This window comes from Tyto alba, unplaced genomic scaffold (genome assembly GCF_018691265.1).
Source record: "Tyto alba isolate M040663 unplaced genomic scaffold, T.alba_DEE_v4.0 Super-Scaffold_14, whole genome shotgun sequence".
In the NCBI taxonomy this organism is placed as follows: domain Eukaryota; kingdom Metazoa; phylum Chordata; class Aves; order Strigiformes; family Tytonidae; genus Tyto; species Tyto alba.
This window is the reverse complement of record NW_024881276.1, coordinates 7,999,505-8,016,246: the sequence shown is the minus strand read 5'-3', so window position 1 is coordinate 8,016,246 and position 16,742 is coordinate 7,999,505.

Here is a 16,742-nt window from a genome sequence, read left to right as displayed (position 1 = left end):
CAGCTGGTGATTCTTGCCTTATAAGCAGGTTATCCATACTGCAAATGTGCTTATATAAAGATGAGAGCTGTGGATACAGAAAATCTAAATTTGCAACATTGCAAATCACACAATAAGGAAATATTTGTTTGTTTGTTTGTTTGTTTGTTTGTGTTTTTTGTTTCATGGAGTCAGTGGTTCCAAATCTATAACTTAAGCTTCAGTTAAGATGTGTTGTTCATCAAAGTTGATATGGTTTAAAAATGCACTAAGTCAATAAGACAGTTGGAAGAATTTTTGCCATCTCAATTTATTTTAAAATCAGGAAAAATATCAAGAGCCAATATTAACACAAACATTTTTCCTCTCTACATATTGGCTGCTGTAGTTGTTACCTGGCTGTTCAAATAATTTCAGGGACGTCTGTCAGATACTCTTTCACTAATGCACTTAGTTTCCTTTTTTTATTTTGTTATAGAAATGAAAGTATATGGTCCTGTGATAGTTACATAACAACATTACTTTGATTATTTAGTGCTCTTTAGTAACAGTCATTTTTTCATTATGCTGGATGGTACACACTGATTTCCCTGGGTTTCCACTTAGAGGCTGTCCCTGCTTGCAGTGGTGACTCACCAAATGCACAACACAGTGGAGTTATTTGCTCATACAGGAATCCAGGGTATTTCTCTAGCTTTTATAAAATTATTCTTTAGTTAAATCTTATTAATGGCTTTTAAATTGCACTATAGATACCACATAATTCAAAACACATCTCATGCATACCGTCCCTCCCGGACATTATGTAATATAAATAATTTTGCTTTGGAATACTAAGTTTGCATCTGTGCTTTCCGTGCTTTCTTTTTTTTTTCTTTTTAAAGGTTAACATACATTAAAAATTCCCATTTTAATTAATCTAAGAAGCTAATCAGGAACACTACCTGCCATATTTTTTCAGTTTCTTATTTTCACCAAAAGCTATTTGCAGAATTTTTATGCCACTGTCATGTACTTTGCACCTAATTCAGCCCTCCCTTTTCAACCCTAATTTCTCCAGCAATGTGCACAAATGTGACAACAAACACTGTATGGGTCACTTGGCGTTTGTTATCTGCTGCTCCTTGACTGATAGATTTACAGGTATTTTAACCAGATGTTAAAAGGGGAATAGTGAGGGAGCACTGAGAAGAAAACACATCCTGTCAGTGGCTGGTAAAAATACAGGAAACATTATGCAAGTGATCTCTGCAGATGTGAGATATAGGATAATGCCTGAGAGGCAGAGTAAAGGGTTAAGAACGAGGTGATGTGGTGCACATGCACCTAATGAGGAGACATTGAGGAGGATGACTTAAGCAACATGCAGGCAGTTGGAGGGTGGCTGAGGACAGGACTGGCCAGTGGGAACTTCTGGCAGGCTTTGGGTTGCCACACTGCCCCCGTGCACCTTACTGCCAGCTCTGCAGCCAGGTCTTCCTGAAAATGGAGAGAACAAAGCCTGAGTGCTTCCTAGGACAATGTTATGAGGCCTTGCACAGCAGCAAGAGTTCTAAGCTATGTTAAAGTATAATTCTAAATCTGTGGTAGAGAGACTGGTCCCTTGGCTCCCATCCCCAGGAACTTCCACACTATTATTTTTGGTAGGTGCATTTCTTTATTGTTCACGGTACATTGCTCAACTCAGAGGTGCAGCAAAAACAAAGCAACTGATTCAGCATAAATGCTTAATATCGAACAGCATCCAGTATACTTCAAAGGTCTAGACCAAACATCAAGTCAATACCATTTAGTTTAATGTACCATGCAAATCCACTTAGGGGAAAAATATTAGATAAAGGCTGAAGCAATTCCATCTCCTCACCTCCTTTGCTCCTCAAGAAAAAATACGTGCCCTTTAAGGGACCTTTGTTTTTTAAGGAACTTCTGAATCTTGGATTTCTGGAAACAAGGAAAAGCATCACAGAAATGTTCCTAAGAGTCCACAGAATTATCAATAAACTCTTTTCAGGCAATTTTTAAGCATAAGAATATAGCCTTAGTAATTAAGACCTGTCAGATTTTGAAGTGACTGAAAATCGTAACAAGCCTTACATAAATAAATATATGAGTTGTTACCAGTGTCATAGATCATAATTATTAGCTTCCAGTATAGGATCTGAGTGGTTCCTAAAAGTGTTCTATTTGTATTCTATTGTGCAAGTGCAACTGAAGTCACTGGGGCCATTTATAGCCTCAGGTAAATCTGAAAGAGTGGGAGTATTTGGTCAGGAAACACGTTCAGCTGAACATGGACCACAGCTCTGGTCACATCCATGGTTGTGGCTTCTTCAGGAGCTGCTATGAAGTACCCTTCAGCTGGAGGAGTGAGCCTTGTGACAGGTGAATTATTTTGCTTAGGATAAAAAAGGGATGAGATACTGACAATAACAATAACATAGAGTATGTAAAGATTACCTACAGTACTTTTTGTTTACTGACCTTTTGTTTACTTTCTTTGTCCCCTCCCAAAATTGTACCTCTCTGGAAATATTAAAAACTCCAGGCTTATGATGGTAGGTTGCTAAGGTAACAGATTGCTATTTCATTGAAGAGCTGTCTCCCCAATCTCTTCTCAGTATTCATATCATATCTGTAAGTATATTATGAAAGCTTTCTGCATATTTGCTCCAGAAAAAGGTATGAACTTAATAAACTTGAAAAGACATAAAGAAATGGAGTATTATTTTATAGACACACTGAGAACAAGTATGAACATTTGCCAGTTAAAGAAATTTGGGGGAACCACTGGACCCAGAAACAGAAGAAGGGATCATTAAAAATAATACTGTCTCTATACGCCAGTTTGTCAGGATGTGTGTTTGTCAGTGTTCAGAGTAATTCATACTAGCAAATTCTGATGGCAGACCTTGCTTATTTCAAACATCTGAAATGTATATTTGAAATAAAAATATTCACATGTGTTCTTCAATGCCTTCAGCATAATCCTTGCCCCACACTGTAAGCATCCTTGTATTTCCAGCACCCTCAGAAAGGACTGCTGTTTCAAGCATATATTCACTGAGCTGTTTCAAGGTTCTGTGGGAAATGTGGAGGTTCAAAAGCCAAAGAGATCTGATTACAGCCAGTCCCCAAGAAAGAGGGCTTGAGAGAAAGTCTGTATTCTTCTCCCTAAAAACATCAGAATTGTAATTACTTTCATTTCCCCAGCTCAGCAGCTAACATTTGATCTCTGATAAAACCTCTAGTTATTATTTACCATGCTGGGTTAAAGCAAATTGCTTGGATTTAATTCTATATATATTTGGTGTCTCCATATAATTGAATGAAAAGTCTATAAGGGAATATTTATAATCTGTAAGCAGTACCTAATTAACAACTAAAGTTCTTGTCAAGATAATCACCAGGGGGTTATCAAACTGTTATGATACTCTATACAAATATAAATAAATGAGAGCAAATGGCAACAGACCAAAGCCACTATGTTGTGCTTTGTCAATATTATTTGGGCTCCAAACATTATCATATTTACTTTCAAGACAAAGACTGGAGAGAAAACCAAAACCAAGCAGAAACATGATAAAAGGCACGCTGAGTATGTTACACCAAGTCGTTGCTCTGTTTAGTCTAACATCTTGACCCCAACAGGAGAAGAGGTATTGGAAATGTCTATATGAATAATTTAAGGGATCTATTATTCATGAGAAAGATTTTCTGGAATTATTTCTGTATGAAACATTGCGCAACAGAAGACATGATCACTGAATTTAGAGGTATAGCTAGGGAAGTTCAGATGAAAATGTAAATATACAGGGGGAGAAAGGGAATTACATACAGAAATCTCGAGATTTTCTGTCCTCCTTGCCTAACTCAGGACTACCTGATGTGGGGTACAATGCCTTGATGAGTGTGACTGCATGAGACAGAGGGAGAAGCTGACTGCAGGAGGAAAAATGAAGTTGAGGAAGAGTGTGCCCCATGAGAAAGCAAGAAGGTAGAAAAGGGTGACAAGGGAGAAGCTGTTCCCGTTCATTGCAAGCTCTGGTGGAAGGAATCAGGAGGGAGAGTCCCAAGGGGTGTTGAGGCAGAGCTGGAGACAGGTGTCTGTCCGTGGCTCTGGAGATTGCAGCAGATGAAATGGGAGGTTCGTATCATTCCTGATTATTTGACTAAGAACACCTTAAAAATGACATCTGGCAGACAAGAGTTATGAAACAGAAAGGTGAGTCATTTCCTGGCCACAAGGACAGAAGAAATGAATATGGCACTTTTCACAATCACAGCTGATGGCAGCCACAGGGCGCACTCATAAAAATGCCTCATTTTCCCAGCCCAGACAATGCTCAGGCCAAAACTTGCACACGCAGTGCTGAAGGAGCCAGTGTCCCTGCTCCCCCCTCAGATGAACGGTAGCTATGGGTGGCAAAAGGAAGTCATCCTTCCAGTATGGCAGAATATCCCACAGTGTCAGGACTCCCAGGGGAAAAAAAACAGATACCTGGGCCCTTCTTTGTCCTTGAAGATATTTGCTCTCCTCCTTTCTTCAGTTTTCTTAGGGAATTACCTCAGTATTTTGGGAGCTGGGGTGTCTCATGCCCTTTGGGAAGGGCTGGTGGCAGACAGTGGTGCTAACTCAGACCTCAAAAGAAAACGCGCAATCTGGGAAAAAGCTAAGGGGAGGGGGGAAATAAAAGCAGTTCAGTTTAACTTTGGAGGTTGGTATGATTAATGGCATTATACGGCTGGCTGTGTGTCAGGATGTTGCATGAAGAGCAAAAAGCACAAGAGGGACACAAAATTTGGAAGAGGGGTATTTTGCAAAGCAAAAACAGTTTCCCAGAGGTGATTCAAGGCTCTGCTTATCACATACAGCAAGAAATCCCCCACTACTAGCTCTTCTCTCCAGTCCTAATAATATGGCAAAACCCCCCAAACAAATGCTGCATTATTTGCTCTCAACAGAATAGTAACTGGTCTGTAAAACATCACTATACCAAAAGTACTGTGAAGTACACACACCATTATTTTTAACCAGGAAAACAGTAAAGGGGAAATATAAAGTCAGAGTTGCAGCTAATACATTCCTTAAGTTTGTTGCAATGCATTCTGCTTAGGGCATGGAGGAGGCAGATGCAGCATAACCACAGCATTACCTACGTATCGTCATGTGAAGTCTTAATTGCCTTCATCACTTGAAAGACTTTTTTGAGGCTTCATTTAAAACTGTCCCCTGTTCTCCTCTTGTCTCCTCTGAGCAGTGGAAGCTGTTTTCCTATCAGTATTGGTTTCATCAAAACTGAACTGCTACTCTTGCTTTTGTGCAGATAAGCGTACATGGCTGGTAGCTGTAAACACTCTTCTGACATCCTTAATATCTCTCTTTGTACTTTATTGCCTCTCCAGCCTGACAAGTGTCATCTCTACCAATATGATCGGCAGTGTGAGTGCAGGATTTGCGTGAGCTAATCAAAAAAGGCTTTTTTTTCCTTCACTTATCCTGTTAACTGTTCTGTTCTTTCTGTAAACAAATTTGTGGGGTTTTTTTCCTTAGCTTTTAGAGATAGTCTTAGTATTTAGGAGGAAATTATATCCATTAGATACATGTTTCCTTTTTAATTATATCTTTAGGAAAGAAAACAAAATTGTGGTGGCCAATATATGTGGACACAAAACATCATGAAGGTCACTGCACCGAAGGGCTTGTAATCTAAATCTCAGCTGCCAGTGACAACAGCAGTCTTTCTGTCTATAGGAATCAGCCTGCAATCCAGCTTCAAGTGCCTTATGTCACTGTAAAAATGCTAAGGGGCATTTCAGAAACATTTTAAGGATACCTAATAGATAATCCTGTTTCAAAAAAGATTAGTATATAACAACATTTTATTTATGTTTTTTCTTCTTTATTTATTGATTTACAGCAAAAAGAAATTACCTCAGTAGTGGCATAACTATTTTTTCCCTATAATGTTTTTTTTTTTTTTTTTTCCCACTTATAGTCTGTAGCTAGCTGGATGTGCTGCAGTAATGGGAATTGTTTCTTAGATATCCTGGCTGGTTATTTCTACCAGCTCATGTCTCCTTCTGTGATACTCTCACGTTCTAACGAGGAAGAAGCATCTTTCGCTGTGATTCAGCTTCTCCCTCTGGTATAATAAGAAGATATTTGGAATATCTTTGGTACAGTTCTTGGTGTTTTCTGAAGGATTATTGAGAACACTAAACTAACCAAAAAACCCCAATAGTAGTAGGATTAAAAAAGTAAAAATGCTGCTCAAACCAAGAACTGAAAAACAGTACTTCTTTCCCCTCCCCCCCCCCCCCCCCCCCCATTACATCTTTGCATTATAGCTTACACTAGGGAATTTTGGGGGGGGGCTATTTTTTTCTCATAACACTGCACTGCTACCCTTCTCCTTTTCTTCCTTTTACACTCTAAAATACTATTTTTTTATGTAGAAAAGCATGAAGAAATTATTTTCCTGATTTAAGACACTGAGCATATCAGAAATGAAGTGGTAACAGAGAAGATTCTTATTAGTGTGTACACTGTGTCTGTAAAATCCTAATTGCAATGGGACATCCTTGGGTTAGATTATATCCCCCTGGCTTCCCTCAAACCCCTGCTGCACCTAATTATTTCTCATAAAGAATCTATATTGTAGCAGAAAGCTCTCTTTATATATACCCAGAGGACAAACAAAACAAAATGCTTCGCAGCTCTCTGGCAATGTGATTGCGAGTACATCTTCTCACCCTGAGCACAAACTTTTCCCCAGTTGCACTGCCCGGACTTGGGAGCCCACCCGGCACCAAGCCCCGTTTTTCGGAGTTGGCTGGCGAGTTGTCGGCACTGCTCCCACAGCCAGGTAAGCCCCTGAGGAGAGCAGGCAGTCATCACGATAAGCAATGGTTGTTGGGCAGGTGGTTTGTCTTCCCCACAGGAAGCTATCAGAAACCTCTTTAAGGAGATTAAAATAAAACCTCTTTCTCAGAGAGGCCTTATTTCTTGAGGCATATTATTGGAAAGGATCAACATCATCTTGTTCTTTCTTCCTTGATTGCAAAGCCCAACCAAATTATGCATATGACAAAGCAAGTAATTTTCACTGTGTTCCTGGATGTGGTGTGGATGCTCTTCAGTCTCCCAGAGAATTGCATACAAATACACTCAGCCACCTCTTGAGAAGTCCCTGTAATGACACAGCATAGCTGCCTCTTTTACAGGCTGTCAGGTTTGTGCAATCCCCTCTCAATTTTCCTGATTTACGAAAAATCAAAAACTAAAATAAAAAAAAATCACAATGAAGCAAATCCAGAAAAAGCCTTCTTTTCTAGGTCATCGCTTGTCCTGGATTTATTTTCTCTCACCTTCTAGGCTACTGAAAGGATATAAATTTTTCATCTGTAATGCTTCCTTTGACACTGTTTTCAGTTGTTAGCCCTGTCTCACTGCTAGTAAGTCCTATTTCTCTGTCAAGGACAGCGGAAAAGTTAATCTCACACTTTCATTAGCAATCTGGTTTCCCAGTTCAAATACCCGTTTACATGGTGGCTAATACCTGCCCAATGAACTGTGTCCACAAGAAGTCCAAGTGTGTGCCTTGCCATACCACTTTTCCCGGGAGGTATGAATTTCTGGTAGAAGGCTGGCTGACAGCTGGAAACATGCTCCATGCATTCCACGTGTGGTGCAGCTCAGATGAGCTGTGCTCTTTTGAAATATTGACCAGGCTTTGGTTCAGATTGTAGACTGGTTCAGGAGTGAGTGAACTGGACGTCTTTCAGATGAAACTGAGATGGAAGATGTTCTCCAGAAAATCACATCCAGAAAATGCTCCAGCTGACAATAGGCATCATCATGGAGCTACAGAGACGAGACAAGAGCTACCCTAAAGCAATGCCCCCTGTCCCATACTGGGTCTGTCTGGGACAGAGCTAATTTTCTTCACAGCAGCCAGTATGGTGCTGTGTTTTGGATTTGTGCCTTAACCTCTGTTGATAACACATCAGTATTTTGGCTATTGCTGAACAGTTGCTGAGCACAAAGTCAAGGTTTACTTTTTCCTTCCAGCAAGTAGGCTGGGGGTGGGAAAGAGTGTAGGAGGGGACACGGCCGGGACAGCTAACTTGGACTAGCCAAAAGGATATTTTATACGATATAACATCATGCTCAGCAATAAAAACTGGGCTAGAGGAAGAATAAAATGTGTTTTTTGTCTTCCAGTGTGGCCATTACTTGGAGATTGGCTGGGCATCAGTCTGTCTGTGGGAGGTGGTGAGTGATTGCTTTTGCATCACTTTTTTTTATTTTTTCGTTTTCTTTTTCCTTCAACTATTAAGCTGTTTTTGTCACAACTCAGACATTTAATTGCTTTTGCTCTTCCTATTCTCTCCACTGTCCCATTGGGAGTGGGAAGTGAGGAAGCAGCTGTGTGGGTTCTTGGCTGCTGACTGGGGTCAGCCCTCCACCCCCACCTGCATATAGAGTGGGCAGGGGATACTCAGCGCCAACGGCTACTGCTGATACACTTTTGTGCTGGGCATCTTGCTGACGTAGACTAGATAGATAGACTCTTGTACCACTGCCAGACACTGCCTCTCTGAACGTTAAGATTAATCTCAGTATGACGTGAATAAAATTGGTGTGTAAAGGGGATACCAAACATCACTTTTATAGCACTTCAAGGTCTGTGTGTTCCTCGTAGTATTAATATCCTATATTCTGTGATCTTTTCAAATTAATATGCTTGGCAAAAACTATTTAAATATTTCTGTGTTGTTTTTGTTTTGTTTTGTTTTGTTTTGTTTTGTTTTGTTTTGTTTTGTTTTGTTTTGTTTTGTTTTGTTTTGTTTTGTTTTGTTTTGTTTTGTTTTGTTTTTTTTTCTTGTCATAGTGCTCCACAAAAAGCTCCTGATAAATATAAATGATCACCCAAAGTTTGAGGACAAAGATAATGATCAATAATTTTTCCTGATAGAGCTTTCTTCAGGTAAGGCCAATCTGAAGAGACAAAGGAATGGCTCCCATTGGAGTCCCAAGGGCTAAGAAATGACTCCCATAGGATTACCAGCACCTACCCCATGTCATTCATGCACAAGTATGAGTTGCCTGTGCTGATCTTAAAGCAATGTATCTTTACTAACAGAAACCATTTGTGTATAAACATTGAAATATGAAGTCAAATACCTTCACTCAAGAAACATCGCTCAGAAAAAACACGAAAGAAGATAGACAGCTGTCTCTCATGTTGCTTAATGTACTGTTTGAAGAGACTCAAGTAATAACATGATGACCATACTACAAGAAACTATAAGATAATAAGGTACACAAACCATGAAAAATTAGTGTATCCGATTTTATTGTCTTCAAATGAAGCACGAATAATTAGCATACAGCTTGAATTAAAAAAAAAAAAAAAAAAGCCCCCAAAGCATCTGTATGCCCTAAGAATGCTGTAGAAAAATACTTGTTGTTATATTCATGAAAGCCCAGGACTGTGCTCAGACTCACACAATAATTTAATACAGTAAACGTTTTTCTTGTCTGAAAGCAAAAGCCAGGATAAAACCACCACCTCTGTAAATTGCTCAGACAGATTTAGTTTTTAATTTCTGATCTGATATGCTATTTTCTGTCATGTTGGATACCCTTGTTTATGTTTCATCTGGTACAGTCACCCCAGGGACCCAGCTGATATCCAGTAATACAACATTCAGTTTGTAGCCTGAGGGTCAGTACAGATTTCACTTCTCCAGCTCTTACCCTTTGTGTAACAGTGGCAGCTTTGACTGTGCCTTAAGAGGGTAAATTTGTCCCCCGTTCCACCTTATTTGGTAAATCAAGCAAGACTCAAATCCTAGGCGAGATTGCAGGGAGCTGACAGTTGGGAAAGACGCAGCAAAAGGGAGAAGGATACAGTGTAGAAATTCAGTTCTCCAATTTCTTGTCCTGTTCATCACGGATGTGGAGCACAAGTTGCTCCTTTTGACTCTGCAGCAGCTTTTTATGTTTTATTGTGTCTTCTCTTGTGTTTCTGTTTGTTTGGGTTTTTTAGTTTTTTTTTTTTTTTTGTTGTTTGTTTGTTTTGTTTGTTTGATTCTGAGAAAAAAAATATCCCCAGTTCCTTCAGTCTTTGTAGATGTTTTTTAAATTCTTACTGCTCTTATGACTCTACTATGCTGGAGGAGAGCAAACCTCCCAGTCAGCCCTCTGCATCTGTTATGTGCACCTATCCCAAGGAACAGCAATGGGGAACTGCTCAACAGCGTACTGATGCATAAAAATACTGGGGGAAGGCCATAATATAAATGTCGCTGCTGCTGTAATAGTGTCTTCTATTGGAGTGGTTTGACTAATTTGCTAATATTAATTAACAAATGTTTGGTGCCTTTTTCAGCTAAAATATGTAAGGCAAAATTAGTCAATGTATGATGTGAGAATGTGCCTTCATAAGCATATTTCCCAGGTCTGCACTAAAATGTCAGCAGCAGAAGCTGAACCTCCATATTATTTCCTTATTCTTTCAGGGACAAAGTGAACTGTTAATACATAACTATTAGCACTAATAATATATAAAGAGATTAAGAATTTTGATGAAGCATGGTGAAATAATGCAGTGAATTATCAGAATAATAATAATGTAAGTACATGCCTCTTTGCTAACTGTCCTCTGTTCCTTACTTCACCTGTTTATTCACTCTGCATATCATGAGGTGAGCTCTCAGGAAAGGAGCTGCTTTTCTACTGCTGTTCACAGAGCATCTAGTGCAATGAAACAGGTATTGATCCCTGTTTGATAGCTTAAGTACCACTGCAGGTGGAGTAAAAAACAACAGCAGCTCTGCTGAATGGATTTCTATTTCCTTTCATACGACAGAAAGGCATACTCTGTATGATATTGTTGAAAGCATCAGTTCTGAAAGAATGATAATGAGTAAAATAGAGCTGGATGAAGACACAAAAGAGACAGTAACTGACAATTTTGAAAGTTTAGATATTTAATGAAAGAATAAAAATTTCAGTGAGAGATCATCTTAATTTTTATTACTCTCTGATAGACCAGTGTAAATCCTGAGCATTAAACTGTTATTATGGCATAATCAGACTGTAGTATTTATTGTATAAATATTACCGGATATTCTTAGCATATGATTCCATTTTCGGGTTTTGAAAAAATTTAATTGAACCAAAGTCCTTAGAGAAAAACACTTGCAATTAGAAGAGATTTCTTTTCTATATTTAGAAATATTAAGATAGGATCAGCTTCTTAAGATGGCTGTGGGCTGATATTTTCTGTGATGTTTCATAGAAAATTTGCTGAGGGCTTAAGCTATCAATTTTCTATGAGTAAGAAGTATTGTATTTTACTTCCCCTTTTTACCATAATAAATGAATTTAACAAGTCAGCAGAAGACTATGACAAATCTTAAGAGCTGGAATATGGCAGGTCTTCTGAAATGCTGATCCTGTCTTCTGGTATTGCAGAAAACTGTGTTGCAGAGTCCAGCCATGAAGCCATGCTCATTACCTGTCCACCACTGCTCCTGTTAGCTCTGCATGCCGAATGCAGTCAGTGTTCAGCCTGAATTAATATATGGGCATGTATTTCCTGTTGTGCTCGTGTTGTCCATGTTCCTCCCTACATTTGTTTCTGTCTTAATTAATCTTACCTCCACAATGGTAACCAGAACTTCACATGGTTTCCTAGACTACATCTCACTACGAGCTATACAGCACTATTCATCATTCCCTGTCTGCACTGGAAACGTTTTCCTATTGTACCATAGGATTTAATTTATCCTGTTCATTGCCACATTCCACTAGCGGTCATATGCATCCTGTGATCAACAGATGCACACAGTTTTTTTCCGCTCACCTTTGCTCTTATCTGACAAGATCTCTGTTCATGAGAGTTAATCCTCAGGTTCAAATCCTATATTTTATGTTACTATTTCATTTTTGAGCCATTCTCACTCTGAGTATTCTAGTGTACTCCTCAAATGTTATCCCAATCATCCTCTGTATTAACAACAAAACATTTCCCAATTTTATATTATCCATTAATTTCACTAGCATTTGTTGCTAATGCCATTAAGGAAGCAGTTGACTCTTCCAAGATGCATCCTTGAGAAACTCCAGTGATAAACTGGCTTCAGTTTAACATTTCCCCTGTCAGCATAGTGTATTATATCCATCTTAAAAAGTTACATCACTCTTTCAGACTTGTTGAAATAAACTCCATCTTTCCTAGTAAAACATACAGTATTCTTTTGGTTATCATATCAAATATTTAATCTAAGCCTTACTGCTTAATTTTCATTCCAAGAACTAATTCAAATGAATTTTTTGGCAATTATTTTCTTTCTCCTTACATTTGCTGGCTTTTAAGAAAGAGCTTTCATTGTTGACTAGTCTTTTTAGAATCAGAACTCCCTTGTTAAATAATACACAGGCTGAAAGGACTCCATACTACTCATGTAACAGCATGAAAACAAGGGGGGAGAACCCTTGTAATGAGAAATAAGGGTCTCCATGGAAATGAGGTCGTAGAAACAGGATGAAAAATAATTCACAGGAGTCAGTAGACTGCTGATACTCCTCAGATGTATCTCATGACAAATGATAAATGCTACAAGTGTTATAAGAACTGAGCTGCAGTATTAGATCATCTGTGGGAATACCCTCTTCATACAATACAAACAAAACAAAGAGTCAGCCTCTTGCCAAGACAGTCTAGAGTTAGATGAATCACCTCCACAGCTGACTTAACAAGTACAAACCAGAAGAAGACATAAACTGTTATGCAGAGAATACCAGTAAACTGGAAAGTAGGTAATTATAACTAGTTGTTCTTGACAGCACCAGTGATATGAAGAAACTTTTTTTTTTTTTTTCCAGAAAAGGTACCATAACAAACCTTTATAGAAGTCACAAAATTCCATATTTTTTTAAATTGACTTAAATGAACTATGCCATTATAAATATGACAATACTTTGTGAACCATATTTAGATTTAAGAACATGACTGTTGTCTAAATTCTGGTGTGGGTATGTTATATCTAAATATTAGTCTAGGCCATATAACCTTTATCTTATGAGTCTCTGGTGTTACTGGAATCTTCTGACAAATAAGAAGGGTACTGGAGTGGACCTGAATCTGGCAAAGCTTCATGTGTACCTATAGTGTACTGTAGTAGGTGATTCACCAAGGTCTATTTCTGAAGGGATTCAAGATACTGTATATTACAGGACACTGTATATTAATTAGGTCTTTTGGGAGATGCTTCAGATTTTAGAAATTTGGTTCTTCATGCAATTTATCAGCACATAAAAAAGAAAATGTAAGAATGAGAAAGAAAACACATGACAGAATTAGAATATTAGTGCTATGTCCAAATTTGGACATAGCATTATTTGAGGATAATGTATCACTTTTTTGTATGTTATCCTGGTTTTGAGAAGTATTTCAACCTTTTGATGTGTAGCTAATTCAACTGCAGATTAACACATACTAAGTGGATGAACATTTTTAATGAACATTTTGTTCCGTGAGTCTACATATGAATGGACATGTTTTAAGTAGTCACCAGGAAAATGTTCCTTATGACAGCACTGCAAATTATGCATTGTCTATTTATCTGAAGTTAAATCATGGGAAAGGCTGTACCATGACAGCTCTGTGGGACTTGAAAGTATCTGGCTGATACATATATTAGTAAAATCCTCTTTAAACTAGTCTCTGCTACCGTTGAGAGTACAGAGACAAAAGCTTAGCTTACTTTCTGGCAATGATCCTTTCAGTTAGGTGGGACAGGTCCTCCCTTTAAAATAAGCTAGTCAAAGCCTGCTTGAGGGATTCCTGATTCTGGCTTAAATATCCTCGCTTACAGTTCATCAATTAACATTTAGTCGACAAATTTTCACTCTCAGTCTTTTGGGACTGTGCAACTTGTTTACACTATTTTCCCTCTTCTGCTTGCTGAGCATTCCTCCTACTTACCTCATGCCAATGATTTCCACCAGGCAATACCATACCATGGATTTGATATATCAGACTCTTTGGCATTTGTGGTCTAGCACCTGTTCATGGCTTACTAAACAGACTGTCTGTGCTGGGTCTATGTGAGTGGCGGAGTTTTCAGTAGCGGGGGAAGGGGCTGCAGCGGTGGCTCCTCTGAGAAGCTTCTTGAGCCCCCCCCCCAGCTCCAAGTCAGACCCAGCTCTGCACCAAGGCCGAGCCAATTTCCAACAGTGGCTGTGCTTCTGTGATAACGTACTCAAGAAGGAGGAACCTGGGAGGAGGAGTGGGTGTTGAGAGGAGGAGTTCTGAGGGGGATACCTATGCAAACGCTGAGGTCAGTGGAAGAAAGGAGGATAAGGCAGGGAGAGGTGTGCTGGTGCAGAGACCCCCCTGTAGCCTGTGGTGAGATGGCAGGGCTGCCTGCCCCTGACACCCATGGATGTCCGTGGTGGAACCTGTGGAACCTGCAGCCTGTGGAGGAGCCCACATAAGAGCAGGTGACTGTGCACAAAGGTGGCTGGGATCCTCTGGGAAGAAGCAGCCCCCGCTGTTGTAGTTTGGCGCTGGGAGGATTGCAGCATGCGGGGGTGTCCCACACTGGAGCAGAATGGGAAGGGCTGCAGACTGTGGGAGGGACTCATGTCAGAGAAAGATCGTGGAGGACTGTCTTCTGTGAGAAGGAGATCATGCTGGAGTGGGGGGAGAATGCCAGAAGTTCCCCACCTCCCAGGATGGAATAAACAGCAGCACTGACTGCACCCCTCATTCCCTGCCCCCTGAACCTCTGTGGGGGAGAAGGTAGAGATATTGGGAGCAAAGCTGAGCTTTGGAAGAAGGCAGGGGTGGGAGAAGTTGTTTTCAAGATGTGGTAATGCTTCTCACTGTCCTACTCTGTTAAGTGTTGTTGTTAGTGTCTGTAATAAATTTATGTTCTTTTTTTCTTCCTCTAACAAGTCTGTCTTTTGCCTGTGACCATAATGGGTGGGACATCCCTCCCTGTCCTTATCTCAAAGCCCAATCTTTTTGCTTTATTTTGTCCTTTGCACTGCTGTGGGGAAAAAGGGGAGTGAGCAGCTGCATGGTGCTCAGTTGTTCTCTGAGCTCAAACCACAACACTGTAATTTAATTGCTTCCTTGGACAGTTGGAGTTGTTATCGGTGCAACTGATAGGCCCACCATTTTCAGCGAGTTTTGCTCCCCCTCACAGCTGGAAGGATCACTGGGAGCAAAGACAGGCATAAACCCAGCCTATTTTTCATGGTAAGGCATAGTGCCAGACCTAAGAGATTCCCTTTAGTCTTGGGCTGCACAATACCTTTTTTACCAGCTTTGTGGATGGAAGCTGTTAGGAAGGAGGGATGAGACCTGATCAGCTGTACATCTTCTTCTTAACTCTTCCATTTCTGGCTCTTCTGCTTCCCCAGTCCTTGAGATGCAGAGAACAAGCTGAGCTACAGCTGAAAGCACAGATCATCCAGAGCCACAACCTGCAGTCTCCCGGAGAAGGAAGTTTTTAAGGTCAGAGAAGAAAAACACACTTACATAAAACAGCCAAGTTCTATGTGCTTGTAATGCTAATATGGGCACCAGTTCTCATTTTTCCAGTTTTATAAATTTAAATAGTTTTCATGAATTCAGAAAAAAAAATTTGTTTTTTACTATACCCAGAGTAGCACCTTAATTTCTTCTGCAGAAATGAAGGGAAAATGGCTCTCTGCCACATCTTGCCTGAAGACCAGACATGTATCACTGGAGATCTGGGGAACAGATGACACACACTAGCACCAGGCAGGGTTTATGGACAGTTGCTTCTGTGGCAGTCATGTCCTTCATGACCTATCGCAGTCCCTTCTAAGGCTGATTTCTATTATTCTATGTAAAGATTCCTGGTGCAGAGGTGTTGCCTACATTACAAGAAATATTTGAAGACTCATAAGGCAGATGGATGTGCTGGTTTCTCCACGAGGAGATAATTAAAAGTGCTCTGTTCTGTCCCAGAGGTGATGGCATGAAGCAAGTTCTAGTGTTTGTTACATAAAATCAGATTTTTATAATAACAAATTTTTATTTAAGTAATATACATATTTCCTATGCATACGCTCTATAGTATTTTTAAAATAAATTTGCAAGAAATACATAGACAGCAATGAAATATTGCTGATACATTGTTTTAGGAAGATACTTATGTTCATTTTACAGGTGGGAACACTTGGCAGCTCTGACTGAGAGAATATTTTTTTAAATCGTAAAAAGATCCAAATACACACCCCCACACCTCCCATTTTAGGCTAGATGAAAGCATGACATTTTATGGAAGAAAAAATGAAGAAGTAGTTTATTTGTGTTATTTGTGCAGTAGATGTTAATGACATTCTGGGTTTAAAAAGATGAAAGCAAGAAATCCATTTGTTTATTTTTTAAAGACTAATCCTTTATTGTTATGATTTGGGGTTGTTAGTACATCTGATATGCTGAAATTATTAGACTAAACTGATTTCTTCTCATTATGCTAATCTGGGATCAGCACAATTTTTTAGTAAAAACTTGATAGAAAGTTACTTTGGCACTGGTATAAGATCAAGATACCATGTCTTTTTGGATAAAACCAAACAGGACTTGTCAGGAACGGCTTGGACTGGAAAAGAGGGATGCTGCACTGATACTCCAGCCCCAAATTTCTTCTGTAAAAATAACTCTTGTATCCAAGAAGGAAATTCTGCTTGCCATTCTTCCAGCTAAATA